The following is a 20,735-nucleotide window of genomic DNA, read 5'->3' as shown; positions in this document are numbered from 1 at the left end:
TTTTGAGATTGAGGAAACGTGAGGTTTGGTGGATTCATAGACTACAGTCTCTATACCCGGGGGGTATGAATAGGGATTATGATCTATACCTATTTCTATAGGATGTGGATGCAGGGTAATGTAATAACGTAATGATCTGATATGTGAGACATATATGTTCTATATCTTCTCTAGATCTAATGGAATGAATTCCCGTTTAAGAAATCGGTCAACAGAGTTACCAGTTAAGATGGGTTAAGAAATCTGAGACTGTAATAGTATGAACTGGAATGATTGCTGATTTATTAAGGCACAGATAAAAAACTTTTTGAGAGAGATCTTTATTGATTTCTGGATAATGTTTGAAACTAAGATGATACTTTGTATGATACATGAATTTATCTTTTGTAAATATTTTTGGTTGTGGAATTGTAATGTCATTTACTATCCTTTTTACACAGTGAGGGTTAAACTTTTAAGCTTTGTCAATCAGTAATGGTAATGGTTTGATTCGATACTTGTGTGGTGATGTTTTGGGTGGGGATAATAGAGGAAGATGATGTAGGGTTCTCCACACACAGCCAGAGAAGCCTGATGAAGAGCGATTCACGCTCGATACTGTACAGTAGCTTGCACGTCTGCACTTTCAAGTTTTGTATGATTGGAATTTTCAAGTAAAGGAATTATTTGCATCTAGCATCGGTCCATTCTTTCTTCTTTATATATATAGATATAGATATAGATATATATACACACAGTGCCTTGAAAAAGTATTCATCCCCCTTAAAATTTTCCACATTTTGTCATGTTACAACCAAAAATGTAAATGTGTTTTAGTATTTTATTGGGATTTTATGTGATAGACCAACACAAAGTGGCACGTAATTGTAAAGTGTAGGGAAAATGGTAAATGGTTTTAACATTTTTTTACAAATAAATATGTGAAAAGTGTGACATGCACTTGTATTCAGCCCCCCTGAGTTATTACTTTGTAGAACCACCAAGTCTGTTTGCGTATGTCTCTATCAGTTTTTCACATCTAGAGAGTGCCATTCTTGCCCATTCTCCTTTGCAAAATAAGCTCTGTCAGATTGGATCGAGAGCATCTGGGAACAGTCATTTTCAAGTCTTGCCACAGATTCTCAATTGGATTTAGGTCTGGACTTTGATTGTGCCATTCTAACACATGAATATGCTTTGATCTAAACAATTTCATTGTAGCTCTGGCTGTATGTACACCTAACCTGTCTGGTGTGTTCCGTGGCCTTCATGATGCTGTTTGTTTACTAAGGTTATCTAAAAAACCTCTGAGGGCTTGACAGAACAGCTGTATTTATACAGAATAAATAGGTAATGGTGGTGCTGTACTGTGGGACCTCTAATAAGTGCTGTGAAATAACTAATAAAGTGCAAATGCAAATAAAGATTGAATCCTGAACAAAAGTGACACTGGAATCTCTAATGAGTGCTAAGAGAAAAACTGAAATAAAGTGCAAATGCAAATAAACATTGAATAAATCCTCAACAAAAGTGAAATATAATAAATATTGAAGTGAATCAATTAATAGTACAAACCAACCAATATTGTTTGTACTAAAGTGCAAGGTGCAAATGATACCTGGAGCAACACTGAATAAAACACATAACACATAGTGAAATTGATGATCATTGGAATAAATCAAAACAAAAAAAAACATCCAGTGAGCCACCCTGGATACAGGCAGCAAATAGACAGTCCCAAAAAATAAAACACAGGTGAAAAATATATATGAGAACAGTCCACAATTGATGTATAGGTGATGGTTCCCTTCACCGTGAAAAGTAAGAAAAATGGCTGATGACTGGCCAATCCAACTGAAGTGACACCTTAATGCGCTAGCCCCTCATCTTACTGCTGTAAGTTTACAGCATAAACTGAATCAGATGCTTCAAACAGGGGGTCTTGAGAGTGTCCCTGTTAGGTGGATGCAGCAATGGATCCTTGGGGCGGGTACAGCCTCCTCTCTGGTTAGCTATTGATTTATATAGTGGCGGCCATTTTCCTGTAGTCCGCTATTTGAATACATTACGTCGGCCATTTTGCCATGGTTTTCCATAGGGTAACATTATCGTGGCCATTTTCCAATGGTCTTCGCATAGGATGACACCATAGCGGTTTTTAAACAGAAGTCTTGAATGCAATACAATATATGGACATAGCAATTGGGCACTGGAGGCCCAGGGACATGGTTGATAAGTGGTGGAATGCAAAGAGATACATAGTGAGCAACTATATATCAATAAAAAAATAATATATATAAAAAATGTAATGTAAAAGACTTTGGCGACTTTACAAACAATGAGAGACAATAGCCAATTGCCCATTGGAGAAATACAGTATCTCACAAAAGTGAGTACACCCCTCACATTTTTGGAAATATTTTATTATATCTTTTCATTTGACAACACTAAAGAAATTACACTTTGTTACAATATAAAGTGTACAGCTTGTATAACAGTATCAATTTTCTGTCCCCTCAAAATACCTCAACACACAGCCATTAATATCTAATCCACTGGCAACAAAAGTGAGTACACCCCTAAGTAAAAATGTACAAATGTGGCCCAAAGTGTCAATATTTTGTGTGGCCACCTTCATTTTCCAGCACTGCCTTAACTCCCTTGGGCACGGAGCTCACCAGAGCCTTACAGGTTGCCACTGGAGTCCTCTTCCCCACATAGCTGGTGGATGTTATAGACCTTGCACTCCTCCACCTTCCATTTGAGGATGCCCCACAGATGCTCAATAGGCTTTAGGTCTGGGCACATGCTTGGCCAGTCTATCACCTTTACCCTCAGCTTCTTTAGCAAGGCAGTGGTCATCTTGAAGGTGTGTTTGGGGTCCTTATCATGTTGGAATACTGCCCTGCGGCCCAGTCTCCAAAGGGAGGGGATCATGCTCTGCTTCAGTATGTCACAGTACATGTTGGCATTCATGGTTCCTTCAAGGAACTTTAGCTCCCCAGTGCCAGCAGCACTCATGCAGCCCCAGACAATGGCACTTCCACCACCATGCTTGGCTGTAGGCAAGACACACTTGTCTTTGTACACCTCACCTGGTTGCCATCACACATACCTGACACCATCTGAACCAAATAAGTTTACGTTGGTCTCATCAGACCACAGGACATGGTTCAAGTAATGCATATCCTTACTCTGCTTGTATTCAGCAAACCGTTTGCGGGCTTTCTTGTGCATCATCTGTAGAAGAGGCTTCCTTCTAGGACAACAGCCATGCAGACCAATTTGATGCAACGTGCGGCGTATGGTCTGAGCACTGACAGGCTGACCCCCCACCCTTCAACCACTGCAGCAATGCTGGCAGCACTCATACGTCTATTTCCCAAAGATAACCTCTGGATATGACGCTGAGCACATGCACTCAACTTCTTTGGTCCACCATGACAAGGCCTTTTCTCAGTGGAACCTGTCCTGTTAAACCACTGTATGGTCCTGGCCACTGTGCTGCAGCTCAGTTTAAGGGTCTTGGAAATCTTCTTATAGCCTAGGCCATCTTTATATAAAGCAACAATTCTTTTTTTCAGATCCTCGGAGTTCTTTGCCATGAGGTGCCATGTTGAACTTCCAGTGACCAGTATGAGAAAGTGAGAGCGATAACACCAAATTTAAAGTATACAAAACATATTTGGGGACACACCCTAAAATGCATTTAAATTCAAGATGGTGCTGCTAAAAGACCAACAAACCGTACAAAACATATTACAGCGCACACATTCAAGAATGACATTTCCTGCAAGGCTAGTTAAAAACACCTGAACATATTAAAAAAAATACGGGGGTTTGGTCACACTATATGGTCATATAGTGCTAAGCCCACTTACTGCGACAAAGCACCCAAAATTAGTAGGTCCTACTCTAGTAATAGAATGGAAGATCCTTTGTCTCAACCATGGGAGCTGAACTCCTCTATGTGGGAGAACAGAAGGGGATACATCCTATGCACTGGTGGCCACTAAATAAGAGGTAATGAGGAGGGGGAGGGGTGCTCCAGCTCAAAGAAACCTGGTCAGGGTCTATTACAATATACAAAAACATATTTGGGGGGCACACCCTAAAATGCGTTTAAATTCAAGATGGTGCTGCTATAAGACCAACAACCATACAAACACAAACATATTACATCGCACACATTCAAGAATGACATTTCCTGCAAGGCTAGTTAAAAACACCTGAACATATTCGAAAAAATACAGGGGTTTGGTCATATAGTGCTAAGCCCACTTTTATGAATTAGTGGGTACTTTGTCACAGCAAGTGGGCTTAGCACTATATGACCATATAGTGTGACCAAACCCCCATATTTTTTTTGAATATGTTCAGGTGTTTTTAACTTGCCTTGCAGGAAATGTCATGCACCTTTCCATAAAATAAATACATCATGGATGTATCTTCAATAAAGTGCAAGTTCCACTGGTGGGTTATTTTTTTTCTCAATAATTTTTATTACATTTTTGTCAGTTTACAGAATGATAAATCGCATTGTCATACAGCAATAGGTATCGTAAACCGAAATATAAACTGTAATAGCTAACAGAATCGTATAATGACTTTGCATTCACAGTACAATTTCCTGAATTATGAGGAATATGGGCAAGGCAGGAGATACTATATTCCTCCACTAGTCACCCCATTTGGGAACTTACTGTGACTTTGTGGAGGTACAGCCCCTACAAGTCTATGCCTCAGCGGTAACATTAACGGGGTTATATCTCTTAGCAGACGTGTAACAAGAGCGTGTAGCTCAGAACTAGAATTAAGTAAACAAATATACAAATTAAACAGGATCAATTCAGAGACCATATGTAAAAGGTAGGATTGCGCGGTCGTGCGACGCTGTACCCAAACAAAATTGACGTCCTTTTTTTCACACAAATAGAGCTTTCTTTTGGTGGTATTTGATAATCTCTGCGGTTTTTATTTTTTGCGCTATTAACAAAAAAGAGCAACAATTTTGAAAAAATATTTTGTACATTTTGCTAAAATAAATATCCCCAGTTTTTTTAAAAAAAGATAATTTTTTCTTCAGTTTAGGCCGATAAGTATTTTTCTACATATTTTTGGTAATAAAAACTGCAATAAGCGTATATTGATTGGTTTGTGCAAAAGTTATAGCATCTATTATTATTTATTTTTTGCTAGTAATGGCGGTGATCAACGATTTTTATCGGGACTGCAACATGGTGGACAGATCGCACACTTTTGAAACATTTTTGGGACCATTGCCAATTTTACAGCGATCAGTGCTATAAAAATGCACTGATTACTGTGTAATGTCACTGGCAGGGAAGGGGTTAACACTAGGGGGTGATCAAGGGGTTAACTGTGTTCCCTTGTGTGTGTTCTAACTGTAGGGGGATGGGATTGACTAAAGGAGATGACAGATCATTGTTCCTAGCTAGTAGGAACACACAATCTGTCTTTCCTCTCCTCACAGAACATAGAAACTGGTGGTGACAAGAGCTTTATGGAATGAGACAACCAACCCGCATCCCTTTATACATATACAATGGATGATTTTTCCTCTTAAGTGGGATTTTAATGGGTGGAAGTCTCAAAAAAGTATAACAAAAAGTATAAAAAATTATCAAAATTTTATTGTATCAAAAATTTAAAAGAAAAACATGTGCTAGAATGGAAACAATGGATAAAAGCAACAATGGATGCCAGAATTAACAAATGATGAAAAATACAACCAGGATATACATGACAGGTCGACAGAGCTACACAAAACCCCACAAAGGCTATATCAGCAAGGAGCCAATTGACAGTGCAGGCCCAACGCGTTTCGAGGCTTTATATAAGGATTGCGACCTCTTCTTCAGGGGCTAGAGGTAAGGTGTATATCTGTCTGCGAAACATTGTTACAAAAAAAGAGACAAAAAGACACACAATGAAAAACATGTTGATATCAGAAAATCATGCATATATACAACTATTTACATAATCAGATTGTGATGTAATTACAAAAAATGTATCCTAACCATGCTATTGCAGGGTCAATACTGTATGGCATCCACCCCAGACAAGGGGGAAGGGGAGAACGGTAAGCCACCGGGGCCCAGATCCGAATATCAGCGCCGCCGCCACACAACCAGGACCGCCAGCAGATCAGGACCAGACACAGAGGGCGTCACGTCCCTCAGCTGTATTTTAAATTCTCTTTATCAAAATCTCTTTATCAGCTAAAAACCAAGAAGACAAGTGGAGGATTTATAAGTGTGGGATACAAAGGTCCCAGAACAAGATTTTACTATTTTGCTATATGAAAAGTTCCCCCTAATGGGTTCAAGACGGGGGACTCTAGTAAGTGTAAAGTTATACCTACCTAATGAAGCAGGCTAAGATTATCTAAGCCTTGACTCCTCGGGCGGGTAAACAGCAGCTGACAGCACCCCAAGTGTGTAGGATATACTAAGAATCAGCATCAGGAAAAAAAAAAAAAAAAAAAAGGGGTTACTCAAGTAAATATTTTTCCTGTAAACACACATCCACAGGAGTCCTGGGAACATACCTATTGGTGCATAATGAAGGGTTGATCCCTGTGCTAATTCGCACAACAGTGTTGTCTATAGTGGCTGATAGATTTTAGATACCTCGCTCCGGGGGAAAAATGGCAGAAGAGCGTCTATATTCAGCGGCTAGAGTGATACAAACAGGGAAAGTATGTGTCTCAATGGTAAATGAATAAAGGCTCTTAAATGTATCAAAGAGCATAGGTTGTAAAAATATCTTACAACTCCATAAGCCCTATTGGTGCTCAGTGTGTATATGCACACTGCAGCTCCATAATTAGTTTCAAGTAAGTCTTAATTATGGATATAACAAAAAGAGTTAAGTTCTTTACCTTGAGCATATCATAGCAGCTGCACTTTCAGTTCTGTGTCCTCCCAGGGTATGAGCTGACAGTCTTAGTGTGGTTTTAAATAGTGTTCCTAATTAGGAGCATATGTGAGACAGCTGACTCCACAGGGAGCAGCGTCATTGCTGAAGGAGACGCCCCCCGAGTCCCCGGCGCGCAGACCAGCCCCCCCCGCCCCACGCACGAGTCCCATCCAAGAGCGGATTGTATCACACCCTGGAAGGAAAACATGATCCGTGCTGGGAGGGGACTGATGTCCGCGTCAGGCACCCGCGGCGCACAGATCGCCATGACAACGGGATAAGCAGATCCCGGTCATGAGCGATCGTCTATACGGAGGCTGAGCATTGCCAGCTAAAAGTGGCAGCTTCGGCTCCCGTGCGCCGAGTGTCAGATCCGAATGCCGACAGGCGAGACCGCGCACGCAGCGGTGCCCCCAGACCCGCATCCCCGATGGCACACACGCCCCCCCAGACCCCAGGGCAGAGTGGAATAACACAACACTGACCCATGAATAGCCACACATGAAGGACAATAACAGCAAGATGTCAATGCAAACATAACTAGTGGTTGAGAGCATGTATTGCAAAAGGAGGGGAGGAAAAAAAAAAAAAGGATTTTCCAGCATGAGTGTAGCCATCAACCAAAAAAAAAAGGGGGAAGGAGAAAATTAATTAAACGCTAATAGTGACATACAAAAAGGATGATGGTTCGTTTCTAACACAATCCCCATCCGATTGCAAATTATAGTTGGCTAACCTCTATCCAATCCCACTGATTCTATAGGAAAAGGGGGGTATTTACATCGGGGGGCTCCCACTCAGACCCCCCCCGAAGTAAAACCCTCTAGAAAGGGTCTAAAGGACGTGGTATCGTTAAGGCCTGGTGCCCTAGTGGCCTGAAGGCGAAAAATCCACTTTTGTTCTTTTTGCAGAAGGATTTTGTTCCAATCCCCCCCACGTAACCCTGGATGGACGCGGTCAAGAATCAGAAAAGACAGCTTGGGAAATACCCCAGAATGAAAATTAGAAACGTGTCTGCCCAGTGGTAAACTGGGGTTACACGTTTTCATAGAAATTATATGGCGGTAGGCCCTCCGCCAGAATTCCTGGTTTGTTTTACCGACATAATAGCTTGCACAGTCACACATGAGTAAGTATATTACACCAATTGTTTTGCAATTAGCAAAGTGTTTTGGTGTATATTTGCTGCCATCGGGTAGTTTAATATTAGATTTGGTATTCAGAAACTGACAGTAAGGGCATCCGCCACAGCGGAAGGTTCCTATGCGTTTGCATGGATCTCACTTTCCTGTCCCACCCCCCACATATTCGCTCGATACCAAATTGTCCTTAATGGACCTAGCGCGTTTGAACGTAAATGATGGTTTATCTTGTATAAATGGACCGATGGTAGGGTCTAGTTTCAAAACGTGCCAGTAGCGTTCAATGATATTTTTGACAGTTTTATGTTGATTTGAAAATTTAGTAATTATTCGAATGGGATTCGTTTTTTTCCTGTTTGATACCATGCCAAAAATAAGGTCATGCCTGGTCTTCTGGCAGGCCCGTTTGTATGCCCTCTTAAGGCATTTTTTTGAGTATCCGCGTGTCAGTAACCTCCTCATCAGCAAGTCGGCCTCTCTTTTAAAGACTTCGTCACTGGTGCAGTTATGCCTGACACGCAGGTACTGACTGTAAGGAATTGATTGGATCAGAGGTTGAGGGTGGAAACTTGTGGCGTGTAGAATGGCATGACCTTATTTTTGACATGGTATCAAACAGGAAAAAAACTAATCCCATTCGAATAATTACAAAATTTTCAAATCAACATAAAACTGTCAAAAATATCATTGAACGCTACTGGCACGTTTTGAAACTAGACCCTACCATCGGTCCATTTATACAAGATAAACCATCATTTACGTTCAAACGCGCTAGGTCCATTAAGGACAATTTGGTATCGAGCGAATATGTGGGGGGTGGGACAGGAAAGCGAGATCCATGCAAACGCATGGGAACCTTCCGCTGTGGCGGATGCCCTTACTGTCAGTTTCTGAATACCAAATCTAATATTAAACTACCCGATGGCAGCAAATATACACCAAAACACTTTGCTAATTGCAAAACAATTGGTGTAATATACTTACTCATGTGTGACTGTGCAAGCTATTTTGTCGGTAAAACAAACCAGGAATTCTGGCGGAGGGCCTACCGCCATATAATTTCTATGAAAACGTGTAACCCCAGTTTACCACTGGGCAGACACGTTTCTAATTTTCATTCTGGGGTATTTCCCAAGCTGTCTTTTCTGATTCTTGACCGCGTCCATCCAGGGTTACGTGGGGGGGATTGGAACAAAATCCTTCTGCAAAAAGAACAAAAGTGGATTTTTCGCCTTCAGGCCACTAGGGCACCAGGCCTTAACGATACCACGTCCTTTAGACCCTTTCTAGAGGGTTTTACTTCGGGGGGGTCTGAGTGGGAGCCCCCCCGATGTAAATACCCCCCTTTTCCTATAGAATCAGTGGGAATTGGATAGAGGTGAGCCAACTATAATTTGCAATCGGATGGGGATTGTGTTAGAAACGAACCATCATCCTTTTTGTATGTCACTATTAGCGTTTAATTAATTTTCTCCTTCCCCTTTTTTTTTTTGGTTGATGGCTACACTCATGCTGGAAAATCCTTTTTTTTTTTTTTTCCTCCCCTCCTTTTGCAATACATGCTCTCAACCACTAGTTATGTTTGCATTGACATCTTGCTGTTATTGTCCTTCATGTGTGGCTATTCATGGGTCAGTGTTGTGTTATTCCACTCTGCCCTGGGGTCTGGGGGGGCGTGTGTGCCATCGGGGATGCGGGTCCGGGGGCGCCGCTGCGTGCGCGGTCTCGCCTGTCGGCATTCGGATCTGACACTCGGCGCACGGGGGCCGAAGCTGCCACTTTTAGCTGGCAATGCTCGGCCTCCGTATAGACGATCGCTCATGACCGGGATCTGCTTATCCCGTTGTCATGGCGATCTGTGCGCCGCGGGTGCCTGACGCGGACGTCAGTCCCCTCCCAGGACAGGTCATGTTTTCCTATCAGGGTGTGCGGGGGGCGTCTCCTTCAGCAATGACGCTGCTCCCTGTGGAGTCAGCTGTCTCACATATGCTCCTAATTAGGAACACTATTTAAAACCACACTAAGACTGTCAGCTCATACCCTGGGAGGACACAGAACTGAAAGTGCAGCTGCTATGATATGCTCAAGGTAAAGAACTTAACTCTTTTTGTTATATCCATAATTAAGACTTACTTGAAACTAATTATGGAGCTGCAGTGTGCATATACACACTGAGCACCAATAGGGCTTATGGAGTTGTAAGATATTTTTACAACCTATGCTCTTTGATACATTTAAGAGCCTTTATTCATTTACCATTGAGACACATACTTTCCCTGTTTGTATCACTCTAGCCGCTGAATATAGACGCTCTTCTGCCATTTTTCCCCCGGAGCGAGGTATCTAAAATCTATCAGCCACTATAGACAACACTGTTGTGCGAATTAGCACAGGGATCAACCCTTCATTATGCACCAATAGGTATGTTCACAGGACTCCTGTGGATGTGTGTTTACAGGAAAAATATTTACTTGAGTAACCCCCTTTTTTTTTTTTTTTTTTTTTTTTTCTGATGCTGATTCTTAGTATATCCTACACACTTGGGGTGCTGTCAGCTGCTGTTTACCCGCCCGAGGAGTCAAGGCTTAGATAATCTTAGCCTGCATCAATAGGTAGGTATAACTTTACACTTACTAGAGTCCCCCGTCTTGAACCCATTAGGGGGAACTTTTCATATAGCAAAATAGTAAAGTCTTGTTCTGGGACCTTTGTATCCCACACTTATAAATCCTCCCCTTGTCTTCTTGGTTTTTAGCTGATAAAGAGATTTTGATAAAGAGAATTTAAAATACAGCTGAGGGACGTGACGCCCTCTGTGTCTGGTCCTGATCTGCTGGCGGTCCTGGTTGTGTGGCGGCGTCGCTGATATTCGGATCTGGGCCCCGGTGGCTTACCGTTCTCCCCTTCCCCCTTGTCTGGGGTGGATGCCATACAGTATTGACCCTGCAATAGCATGGTTAGGATACATTTTTTGTAATTACATCACAATCTGATTATGTAAATAGTTGTATATATGCATGATTTTCTGATATCAACATGTTTTTCATTGTGTGTCTTTTTGTCTCTTTTTTTGTAACAATGTTTCGCAGACAGATATACACCTTACCTCTAGCCCCTGAAGAAGAGGTCGCAATCCTTATATAAAGCCTCGAAACGCGTTGGACCTGCACTGTCAATTGGCTCCTTGCTGATATAGCCTTTGTGGGGTTTTGTGTAGCTCTGTCGACCTGTCATGTATATCCTGGTTGTATTTTTCATCATTTGTTAATTCTGGCATCCATTGTTGCTTTTATCCATTGTTTCCATTCTAGCACATGTTTTTCTTTTAAATTTTTGATACAATAAAATTTTGATAATTTTTTATACTTTTTGTTATACTTTTTTGAGACTTCCACCCTTTAAAATCCCACTTAAGAGGAAAAATCATCCATTGTCTCCTCACAGAACAGGGATTTGTGTGTTTACAGATACACTTCCCTGTTCTGGCTCTCATGCCTGCGATTGCACATGGCCGGTGGTCATCAGGACCACCAGCCACACGCATTGGCACCCCTACAGTGCAGCGGGCCTGCGGGCCTGCGGGCCTATCCCTGCTTAAAGGGCTAATGTAAAGCTACAACGGTTCGCGGGAACGTACCAACCTGATGCAGTACAATGTTGGTGGCTGGTCGATAAGCGGTTAAAGATGGCTTCTTCTTCCCATTGGGCCATAAAGAGTCCTGCCACACTAGGTGCAAATCTAGCTCTAGCCATGCCTGTATTTTGTTGATAATATTGATGATGGTACCAAAAGTAGCTGTGTTTGAGACAGAAATCTAAACATTTGATCAGGAATTTTTTTTGTATGCAGGGAAGTTTAGTGTATGTTGTGAGCCCCCATTTTGTTACTTCACATGCCTGGTGGTGGTATATGATGGTGTATAGCGAGGAGACATTGGCTGTCACCATAATCAAGGGTTCTGTGTCTGTTCTTACTTCCAGCAATTGTAGCATTTGTTTTGTATCTCTTAAATAAGCTCTTGTTTTTTTGGACCGCTGGTTGTAGGTATTTATCTGTGTATTGGCCGATTCTCGCTGTTATTAATTCAATGCCATTTACGATAGGTCTAAGAGGGGTATCCGTCTTATCTTTGTGAATCTTTGGCAGTGCAGGACCACTTGTTCTAATTCCTTTTTTCATTTGAATATAGGATCACTTGGTAGAGTACAGTACGTGTCCTTATCCTCCAATAATTTGAGCATGCCAGTATGGTATTGTTCTACAGACTGAATAACAATACCCCCCCCCCCCTTTATCTGAGGGTCTAATCACAAGGTTTTTTTCTCTTGGTCAACTTCTGAATACCACTTTTTATAGATCAAGGTTCTTCTTGATCTTCAAATCCTTGATATCCTGCGTAACAAGATTCTTAAACACCTCAATAAATTTGTTATTGTTTACTTTTGGGGTTAAAGATAGATTTATTCCTCAAATTACTGGGTATGATACCCTCTTTTGGATACTGAGATCCTCCTTTTATTGGATTGCCCAGCAAATACTTTTTAATGTTGAGTTTTCTCACATATTTTTGTACTCCGATGTACGTTTGAAATGTATCTAAATTCTTGACTGGTGCATATTTAAGACTCTTATCAAGTACCCCTATTTCTTCTTGTGTAAGTGGTCTATTACTAAGATTAAAAATACCTTCTTTCACTACTCTCTTTTGTGCTTGTTTTCTCTTCCCTGCTCTACATCCTCTTTTCTTGCTGGACTTTTTCTTCTCTCTCTTGTTTCTTCTGTTCTTCTCAGAGGAAGGTGTTTTGTTCCTCTCTCTAAAAAAGATCTGTTATGGCCGGATTCCGCATAGCCCCATACTGATGTCTCTCACGTCTCTTGCTCTCTCTATAATCTCTAAGGGGAGCGTAATAATTAAGCGTAGAAATAGGGCTCCTTTCATGTTGTCTATATGGCTCATATGGTGGACATCTCCCTTCTCCCTGCACCTATTCATAGTGATGGGTAGGTGCAGGACTTCTCTCATGGTGTCTCTGAGCTTCATATGGCCTTCCCCTTGTGTTTCTGGCTGTCACGTACCTGGTGGTAGAGCCTGATATGCAGAGGACGGCCTCTGTTCTGCCCATATTGTTCATAATAATATGTGTTATGTGCTGTTACAGTTTATACTGTAATGTTAGTTTGTGTTATTGCCATCTAGTGGTCAGAGATGGTTATTACTTTGCCAGAGCTTGAAGGAAGTAGGATTCTCCTCATAGCAAAGGCAGTAACCTTTAACCTGGAACTGTATTTCCTTCATTTCGTTACTGCTTCTGGATCTAACAGACTGCATGCAGAAGAGCTCTTAAACTATTCCTGGACTAATGATGGAATTGTCTGTGAGTACTCTCACTGATAGAGTGAGGCTGTTGTATAATGTTTAATGTACTGACACATATGTTTTGTTTATGCTTATATTGTAGTTTTTACAAAGTTATTCGGGATAAAGAATGCATACAGATCTGATGTCTCACGTTTCTTGACTTCTGAATTATTGTTAAGCTGTCTGACTAGTGTTATACAACAGTTCAATAATGCGAAGCAGAACAGTAAAAAGACACCCACTTGGCAGTCTGGAGTAAACTGAGATGCCATTACTGCAGCATGAGTCTCAGATCAGGAACAAAGTACCAGGATGATGACATGCTACCGCCAACACAGCAAGGCAGGGAGAACATTCCCAGTGCCCAGCAAGACAATGCACATTCGCATGTGTCCAGATCTTCACGGGCTAGCAAGATGTCCTCAGCAGTTAAAGCTCGCACCAAGGCAGAAGCTCCCCGCATCCAGATACAGTATGCAGAAAAAGAAGCCATGATGATGCAGGAGTTAGCAGCAAAGAAAGCTGCCATCGCACAAGAAGAAGTGGAATTAGAATCAAAATTGCTCATCCTGCAGCGACAGACTGCTGCTGCAGCTGCTGAAGCAGAGGCCGCTGCCTACATGGGAACAAGTCGTTCTGGAAGTGAAAAATCATATAAAGACTCAGAGGTTCCAGGAAAACCTCTATTCTCTGCAGATCATACAAGTGAGTACATCCAGAACCTTACTACTGCGCATGCAAAGTAACAGTCTCTTAAACCTGAAGCAAAGGAATTCAGGCCGAAATCAACAAGCCCCCTGAGTAGGCCCAATCAACCACATGAGGTCAGCGGCTGCCAGCAAATCAAGAATGAAGCACCAGAAACCCCTAAGAACAAAAAACAAGTGTTCCCATCACCCTAACCTATAGATTACATGTGCGAACAACAATGTGCAGTGGATGTCACCAAATATCTCATCCGCAAAGAAATGGTAAGCTCAGGCTTTCTCCAATTTGATGACTGTCCTGAAAACTATTGGGCATGGAAATCTTCCTTTCTGAATGCCACTGAAGGTCTGAACTTTTCACCAGCAGAAATGCTTAATTTAATGATAAAATGGCTTGGTACGGAGTCAGCAGAGCATGCTAAGAGGATGAGAAGAGCAAACCTGTTCAACCCTGCAGCAGGACTCAACATGACCTGGAAAAGAGTAGAAGAAACGTATGGATCCCCAGAGGTAATAGAAGGAGCACTGCTGAAAAAACTTGAAGTCTTTCCCAAAGTGGGCTACAGAGACAACGTGCGGCTACAAGAACTAAGTGATCTTCTACTAGAGATAGAATATGCCAAAGAGGATGGCTACTTGCCAGGACTTTCATACCTAGATACAGCTAGAGGCACTAATCCCATAGTAGAGAAACTACCCTCAAATCTGCAAGACAAGTGGATGTCTGTGGGAGGTAAATTCAAAGAAGATTATGGAGTCGCTTTTCCCCCTTTCTCCTGTGTTTTCTAGGTTTGTCAGACAGCAAACGAAAATCCAAAGTGATCCCAGTTTCGCCTTCACCACCAGCGGCAATCAATCACACAGACCTGAGAAACCTCACAGACCTCATGGTAGGACCTCTGTATCCACACACAAAACAGCTGTACCTTCAGAAGTCACAGACTATCAAAGCACCCACAAGGTACACACCATAGAAAACCCTGATAGACATTGCCCAATACACAAAAAACCACACCCACTAAAGAAATGCAAAGGCTCTAGAAGCAAACCTATTGCAGAGCAGATGTCCTTCCTTAAACAGAACGGCATCTGTTTCAAGTGTTGCGGATCTACTTATCACATTGCTAAAGACTGCAAAATACCAGTAGAATGTACAGAATGTGGCAGTGAGAGACATATTGCAGCTTTGCACCCAGGCCCTGCTCCTGCCCCACTAGAGACTGTAGAACCCAGGAAAGATCAGGGCAGGAAGCAACAAGAGATCCCACTCTCCTCAGTAATGTCTAATTGCACTGAAGTATGTGGACAAGGCAAAAGTGCATGTTCATGCTCTAAAACATGTTTAGTGACTGTGTGTCCCACTGGCAAGAGAGAAAGGGCAGTGAAAATTTATGCAGTGCTAGATGAACAGAGCAACAGATCCCTTGCAAAGTCAGACTTCTTTGATATCTTTAATCTTAAGGCAAGTGCAGTTCCATACACTCTAAGGACGTGTGAGGGGACAATTGAAACCACAGGGAGAAGAACTTCTGACTTTACCATTGAATCCTTCAATAAGAAAGTGCAATTCCCACTTCCTACCCTTATAGAGTGTGGCATGATACCTGACGACAAAACTGAGATTCCCTCTCCAGAAGTAGCCCATCACCACCCTCACCTCCGCTCAATTATTCACCTTATCCCAGCTGTTGAGCCAGATGTATCTATCCTTCTACTTCTTGGGAGAGACATCCTTCAGGTACACAAGGTGCACCAGCAAATCAATGGACCTTATAATGCCCCCTATGCATAGAGACTGGACCTGGGGTGGGTCATTGTAGGAGAAGTTTGCCTGGGGACAGTGCACCAGCCTGACAATATTACCACTTTGAAGACATCTGTGTTAACAAATGGACGCACATCCCTTCTCAGTCCCTGCCACAACAGCTTCATTGTCAAGGAAAGCTTTGGCAGGTCGACACAACACTGTGACTCCTCTACTCTATATGGTAAAGAAGAAGTCAATTCCAACATTGAGACAGACAATCTAGGGATTACAGTGTTCCAGAAAACTAAAGATGATGATAAACAGGCCCTCTCTATAGAGGATCAGACCTTCTTGCAGATTATGGATAGAGAGGCTTGCCAGGATGACTATCACAGTTGGGTGGCCCCTCCCCCTTTTCGCTCACCCAGACGTATTTTGCCTAGTAACAGGGAACAAGCCATGAAGCGTTTGCATTCACTCAGCAAAACTCTGCAGAGGAAGCCAGAAGTGAAAAGAGATTTCACTGAATTCATTAAAGGGATGCTAGAGAATGATCACGCTGAAGTTGCAGGACCACTTGAAACAGACAGGGAACACTGGTATCTACCAATGTTCGGTGTTTACCATCCACACAAACTTGACCAAATCAGAATAGTGTTTGATTCCAGTGCAGAGTATAAAGGAGTCTCTTTAAATGACGTACTGTTGAGTGGCCCTGACCTAAACAATACCTTCCTAGGTGTCCTCATGCGCTTCAGAAAATAGCCCGTTGCTTTCACAGCAGATGTGCGCCAAATGTTTTATTGCTTTCTCATCAGAGAAGACCACAGAGACTTTTTACGTTTTCTCTGGTACAAAGACAATGACATAGACAAAGAAATTGTCGAGTACAGAATGAAAGTGCACATATTTGGTAATAGCCCCTCTCCTGCTGTCGCTATATACTGCATGCAAAAGGCTGCCCAGAAAAATGCAGAGTGCTATGGACAAGAAGCCAAACACTTCGTATTAAGGCATTTTTATGTAGATGATGGACTCGCTTCTGCTAGCACACCCGAAGAGGCAATTTCCATCCTCAGTAAAGCAAAGCAAATGCTGGCAGAATCCAAGCTGCGTCTTCATAAAATCGCTTCCAACAGCCAAAAAGTAATGGAAGCCTTCCCTGTAGCAGACAGAGCTAAGGACCTTAAAGATCTTTGCCTAGGTACAGACACCCTTCCCCTGCAGAAAAGCCTAGGCCTAAGTTGGGATCTAGAAACAGATAGTTTTGTCTTCAGAGTTTCCTTAAAGGAAAAGTCTTTTACACGTAGAGGCATTTTATCTACCGTAAGTTGCCTCTATGACCCCCTAGGGTTTGTATCACCTGTGACTATAAAAGGCAAGGTCTTAGTTCGAGAACTGTCATCTGGGAAAAGTGAATGGGATGCATTGCTTCCACAGGAGAGACTAAGCGAGTGGGTTCAATGGACAGAATCCTTGCAAGCCTTGGAGCACCTAAAGATAGACAGATGCTATGTGCTCGTATCTCTATCAGCTTGCAGGAAAGAACTGTGCATCTTCTCAGACACATCCACCACAGCTATAGGTGCGGTAGCTTACTTGAAAGTAATTGATGCAGAAAATGTGTGTCATGTTGGATTTGTCATGGGGAAGTCTAAATTAAGCCCTAAACCAGCCCACACGATTCCTCATTTAGAGTTGTGTGCTGCTGTACTTGCAGTCGAAATGTCTGAGCTAATCACAGATGAACTAGACACTGACTTTGATGCTGTGGAATTCTTTACTGATAGCAAGACTGTCCTAGGGTACATTTGCAGCACCACTAGGAGGTTCCATCTGTATGTCTCCAACAGAGTGAATAGAATCAGGCTATCGTCACACCCAGATCAGTGGTTCTATGTATCTACAGAGCAAAACCCTGCAGATTAAGCCACTAGACCTACTCAAGCAGCATGCCTTCAGAACTCTATATGGTTCTCAGGCCCATCCTTTCTGTACCAACCACACTGTGAGCACATAGACACTGCTAATGTTTATCCACTCATAGAGCCCGAAGCTGACCCTGAAATCAGATCGGAAATTACAAGTTTCAGTACCAAAGCTTCTGAAGCCACACTTCACTCACATTGCTTTGATAGATTTTCTTGCTGGAAGATATTAGTTAAGACCCTAGCCAGACTCATCCACGTCGCTAAAACTTTCCGGAGAGAAACCAATAGTGATCAGGTCAGGAGGTGGGAAAGTTTCCATGAACAAATCAATCTAGTAGAACTTGCTCAGGCAAAGTCTGTTATAATTTCTTCTGTTCAAAACAAACATTTCCAGAAGGAAATTGACTGCATCAAAAAACAAAAGACATTCCCAAAACAAAGCCGTCTTAGGAGGCTTAGCCCCTTTTTAGACAAGAATGGGTTGTTGAGAGTAGGTGGACGTTTGTCTCTTGCTGAACTTTCAGAGGAAGAGAAACAGCCTGTCATTATACCTTTATGATCACCATGTTGCGACACTGCTTGTTAGGTACTATCATGAACAAGTAGTTCACCAAGGGCAACACATCACAGAAGGTGCAATTAGATCCGCAGGTCTCTTGGTTCTTGGTGGCAAACGCTTGGTATCAGCTGTTATACACAAATGTGTCATCTGTCGCAAACTGCGAGGAAGATTACAAAGTCAAAAGATGGCAGAGCTACCAGAGGACAGAGTCATTGCTCAACCACCTTTCACCAATGTGGGCCTAGATGTATTTGGTCCATGGTCTGTTTTAACCCGTCGCACTAGAGGAGGCAGCGCGGACAGTAAATGATGGGCAGTCCTCTTCACTTGTTTGTCCACCCGAGCTGTACACATAGAGCTACTTGAAGCCATGTCAACATCAAGCTTTATTAATGCCTTGAGGAGATTCTTCTCAATTCGTAGCCCAGCAAAACTGCTCCGTTCTGACAGAGGGACAAACTTTGTGGGAGCCTGCAAAGAACTTAACATTTATGACAGCGAATCACAATTGCAAGACTTTCTCCAAGACAGAGGATGTACATGGGTCTTTAATCCTCCACACTCCTCACATATGGGTGGTGTCTGGGAGAGACTTATAGGTATTGCCAGGCGAATCTTGGACGCTATGTTGCTACAAACCAAACCTGCTCACTTGACCCATGAGACTTTAAGCACCTTTATGGTAGAGGTTACGGCTATTATGAATGCCAGGCCTATAGTTCCTGTGTCCACAGACCCAGATACACCTATGGTCCTTACCCCAGCAATGTTGTTGACTCAAAAGATGAACTCTTTGTCTGCTCCATCTGGGACCATAAGTACAACACAAGTTCATGCGAAACAATGGAAGCAAGTACAATGCTTGGCAGACACCTTTTGGAAAAGATGGAAGAGAGAGTATCTGCCAAATCTGCAAAGCCGTAGGAAATGAACTGAGGATCGCCCAAACGTAAAAGTGGGTGATGTTGTTCTGTTGAAGGACAGCCAAGAGGGCAGGAACGAGTGGCCCGTAGGACTTATTGTCAATGCTCTACCAAGCAGGGATGGCAAGGTTAAAAAGGTGGAGGTCAAAACTGTAAAAAGTGAGACCACCAAAATTTATCTCAGACCTATAACTGACATTATAGTTTTGATCTCGGACAAACTAGGATTCCATTTTCCTGTTTATATGTTTTTTCTGCATAACAGTAGTTATTTAGGTAATGACATAATAAATTATGCCAGACAGGGAGTGTTCTGCCCTTTTTGTTCATAATAATATGTGCTATGTGCTGTTACAGTTTATACTGTAATGTTAGTTTATGTTATTGCCATCTAGTGGTCAGAGATGGTTATTACTTTGCCAGAGCTTGAAGGAAGTAGGATTCTCCTCATAGTAAAGGCAGTAACCTTTAACCTGGAACTGTATTTCCTTCATTTCGTTACTGCTTCTGGATCTAACAGACTGCATGCAGAAGAGCTCTTAAACTATTCCTGGACTAATGATGGAATTGTCTGTGAGTACTTTCACTGATAGAGTGAGGCTGTTGTATAATGTTTAATGTACTGACACATATGTTTTGTTTATGCTTATGTTGTAGTTTTACAAAGTTATTCGGGATAAAGAATACATACAGATCTGATGTCTCACGTTTCTTGACTTCTGAATTATTGGTAAGCTGTCTGACTAGTGTTATACAACAGTTCAATAACGTGAAGCAGTACAGCCTCTCTTACACCTGTGACTCGAGGCCCCTGATAGAGCAGACAGAAGGCGCAGGAGTGCAGAGTCACATGAGTGCCTGGCAGGATCGCTGACAGCAGAGCTGGACTGGAGCTCCTAGTGGGATTGTGGAGGAACATGGACACAGTGAAAGTCCAGAAACAGCAGTAAGCAGGAAGATGGAACAGACTGGTACTGGAACACCACAGGCTGAGGACCAGATGCAGCTCCTGGTGGGATGGATGCACCCAAAGGGCTGGACAGAAGGCAGGTACAGGCAGGCTGGGTCATACACAGGCGGACAAGTCAGGAACCGATGCAGAGGCTGGAGCATTGTCAGGGTACAGGCTGGATTGGCAATGAGCTGGAAGAAAAGTAGCAGAAGGAGCAGGCACGTGCAGAGTGAAGGACAAGCCTGGGTCGGATGCAGGCAGAAAGCAGGAATGTCAGGAAACAAGCCCGGTCACAACAAGAACAGATATTAAATACTGGTAAGGCAGGGACACACGGGGAATGCTGTAGAGCATACAGCATTGTGTCTTGGTACTGACCCAGTTTAAATAGCCTATTTTGGCGCCATGAACTGTCCCAAGGTGTGCATGCGCAGTGCATGTGTGCGCAGGCGCACCTATGGCATTCTCCTAACAGGAATTGAAGTTTCCA

The sequence above is a fragment of the Aquarana catesbeiana genome, linkage group LG11, assembly GCF_042186555.1.
Source record: "Aquarana catesbeiana isolate 2022-GZ linkage group LG11, ASM4218655v1, whole genome shotgun sequence".
NCBI lineage: Eukaryota > Metazoa > Chordata > Amphibia > Anura > Ranidae > Aquarana > Aquarana catesbeiana.
Note: the sequence above shows the minus strand (reverse complement) of the source record.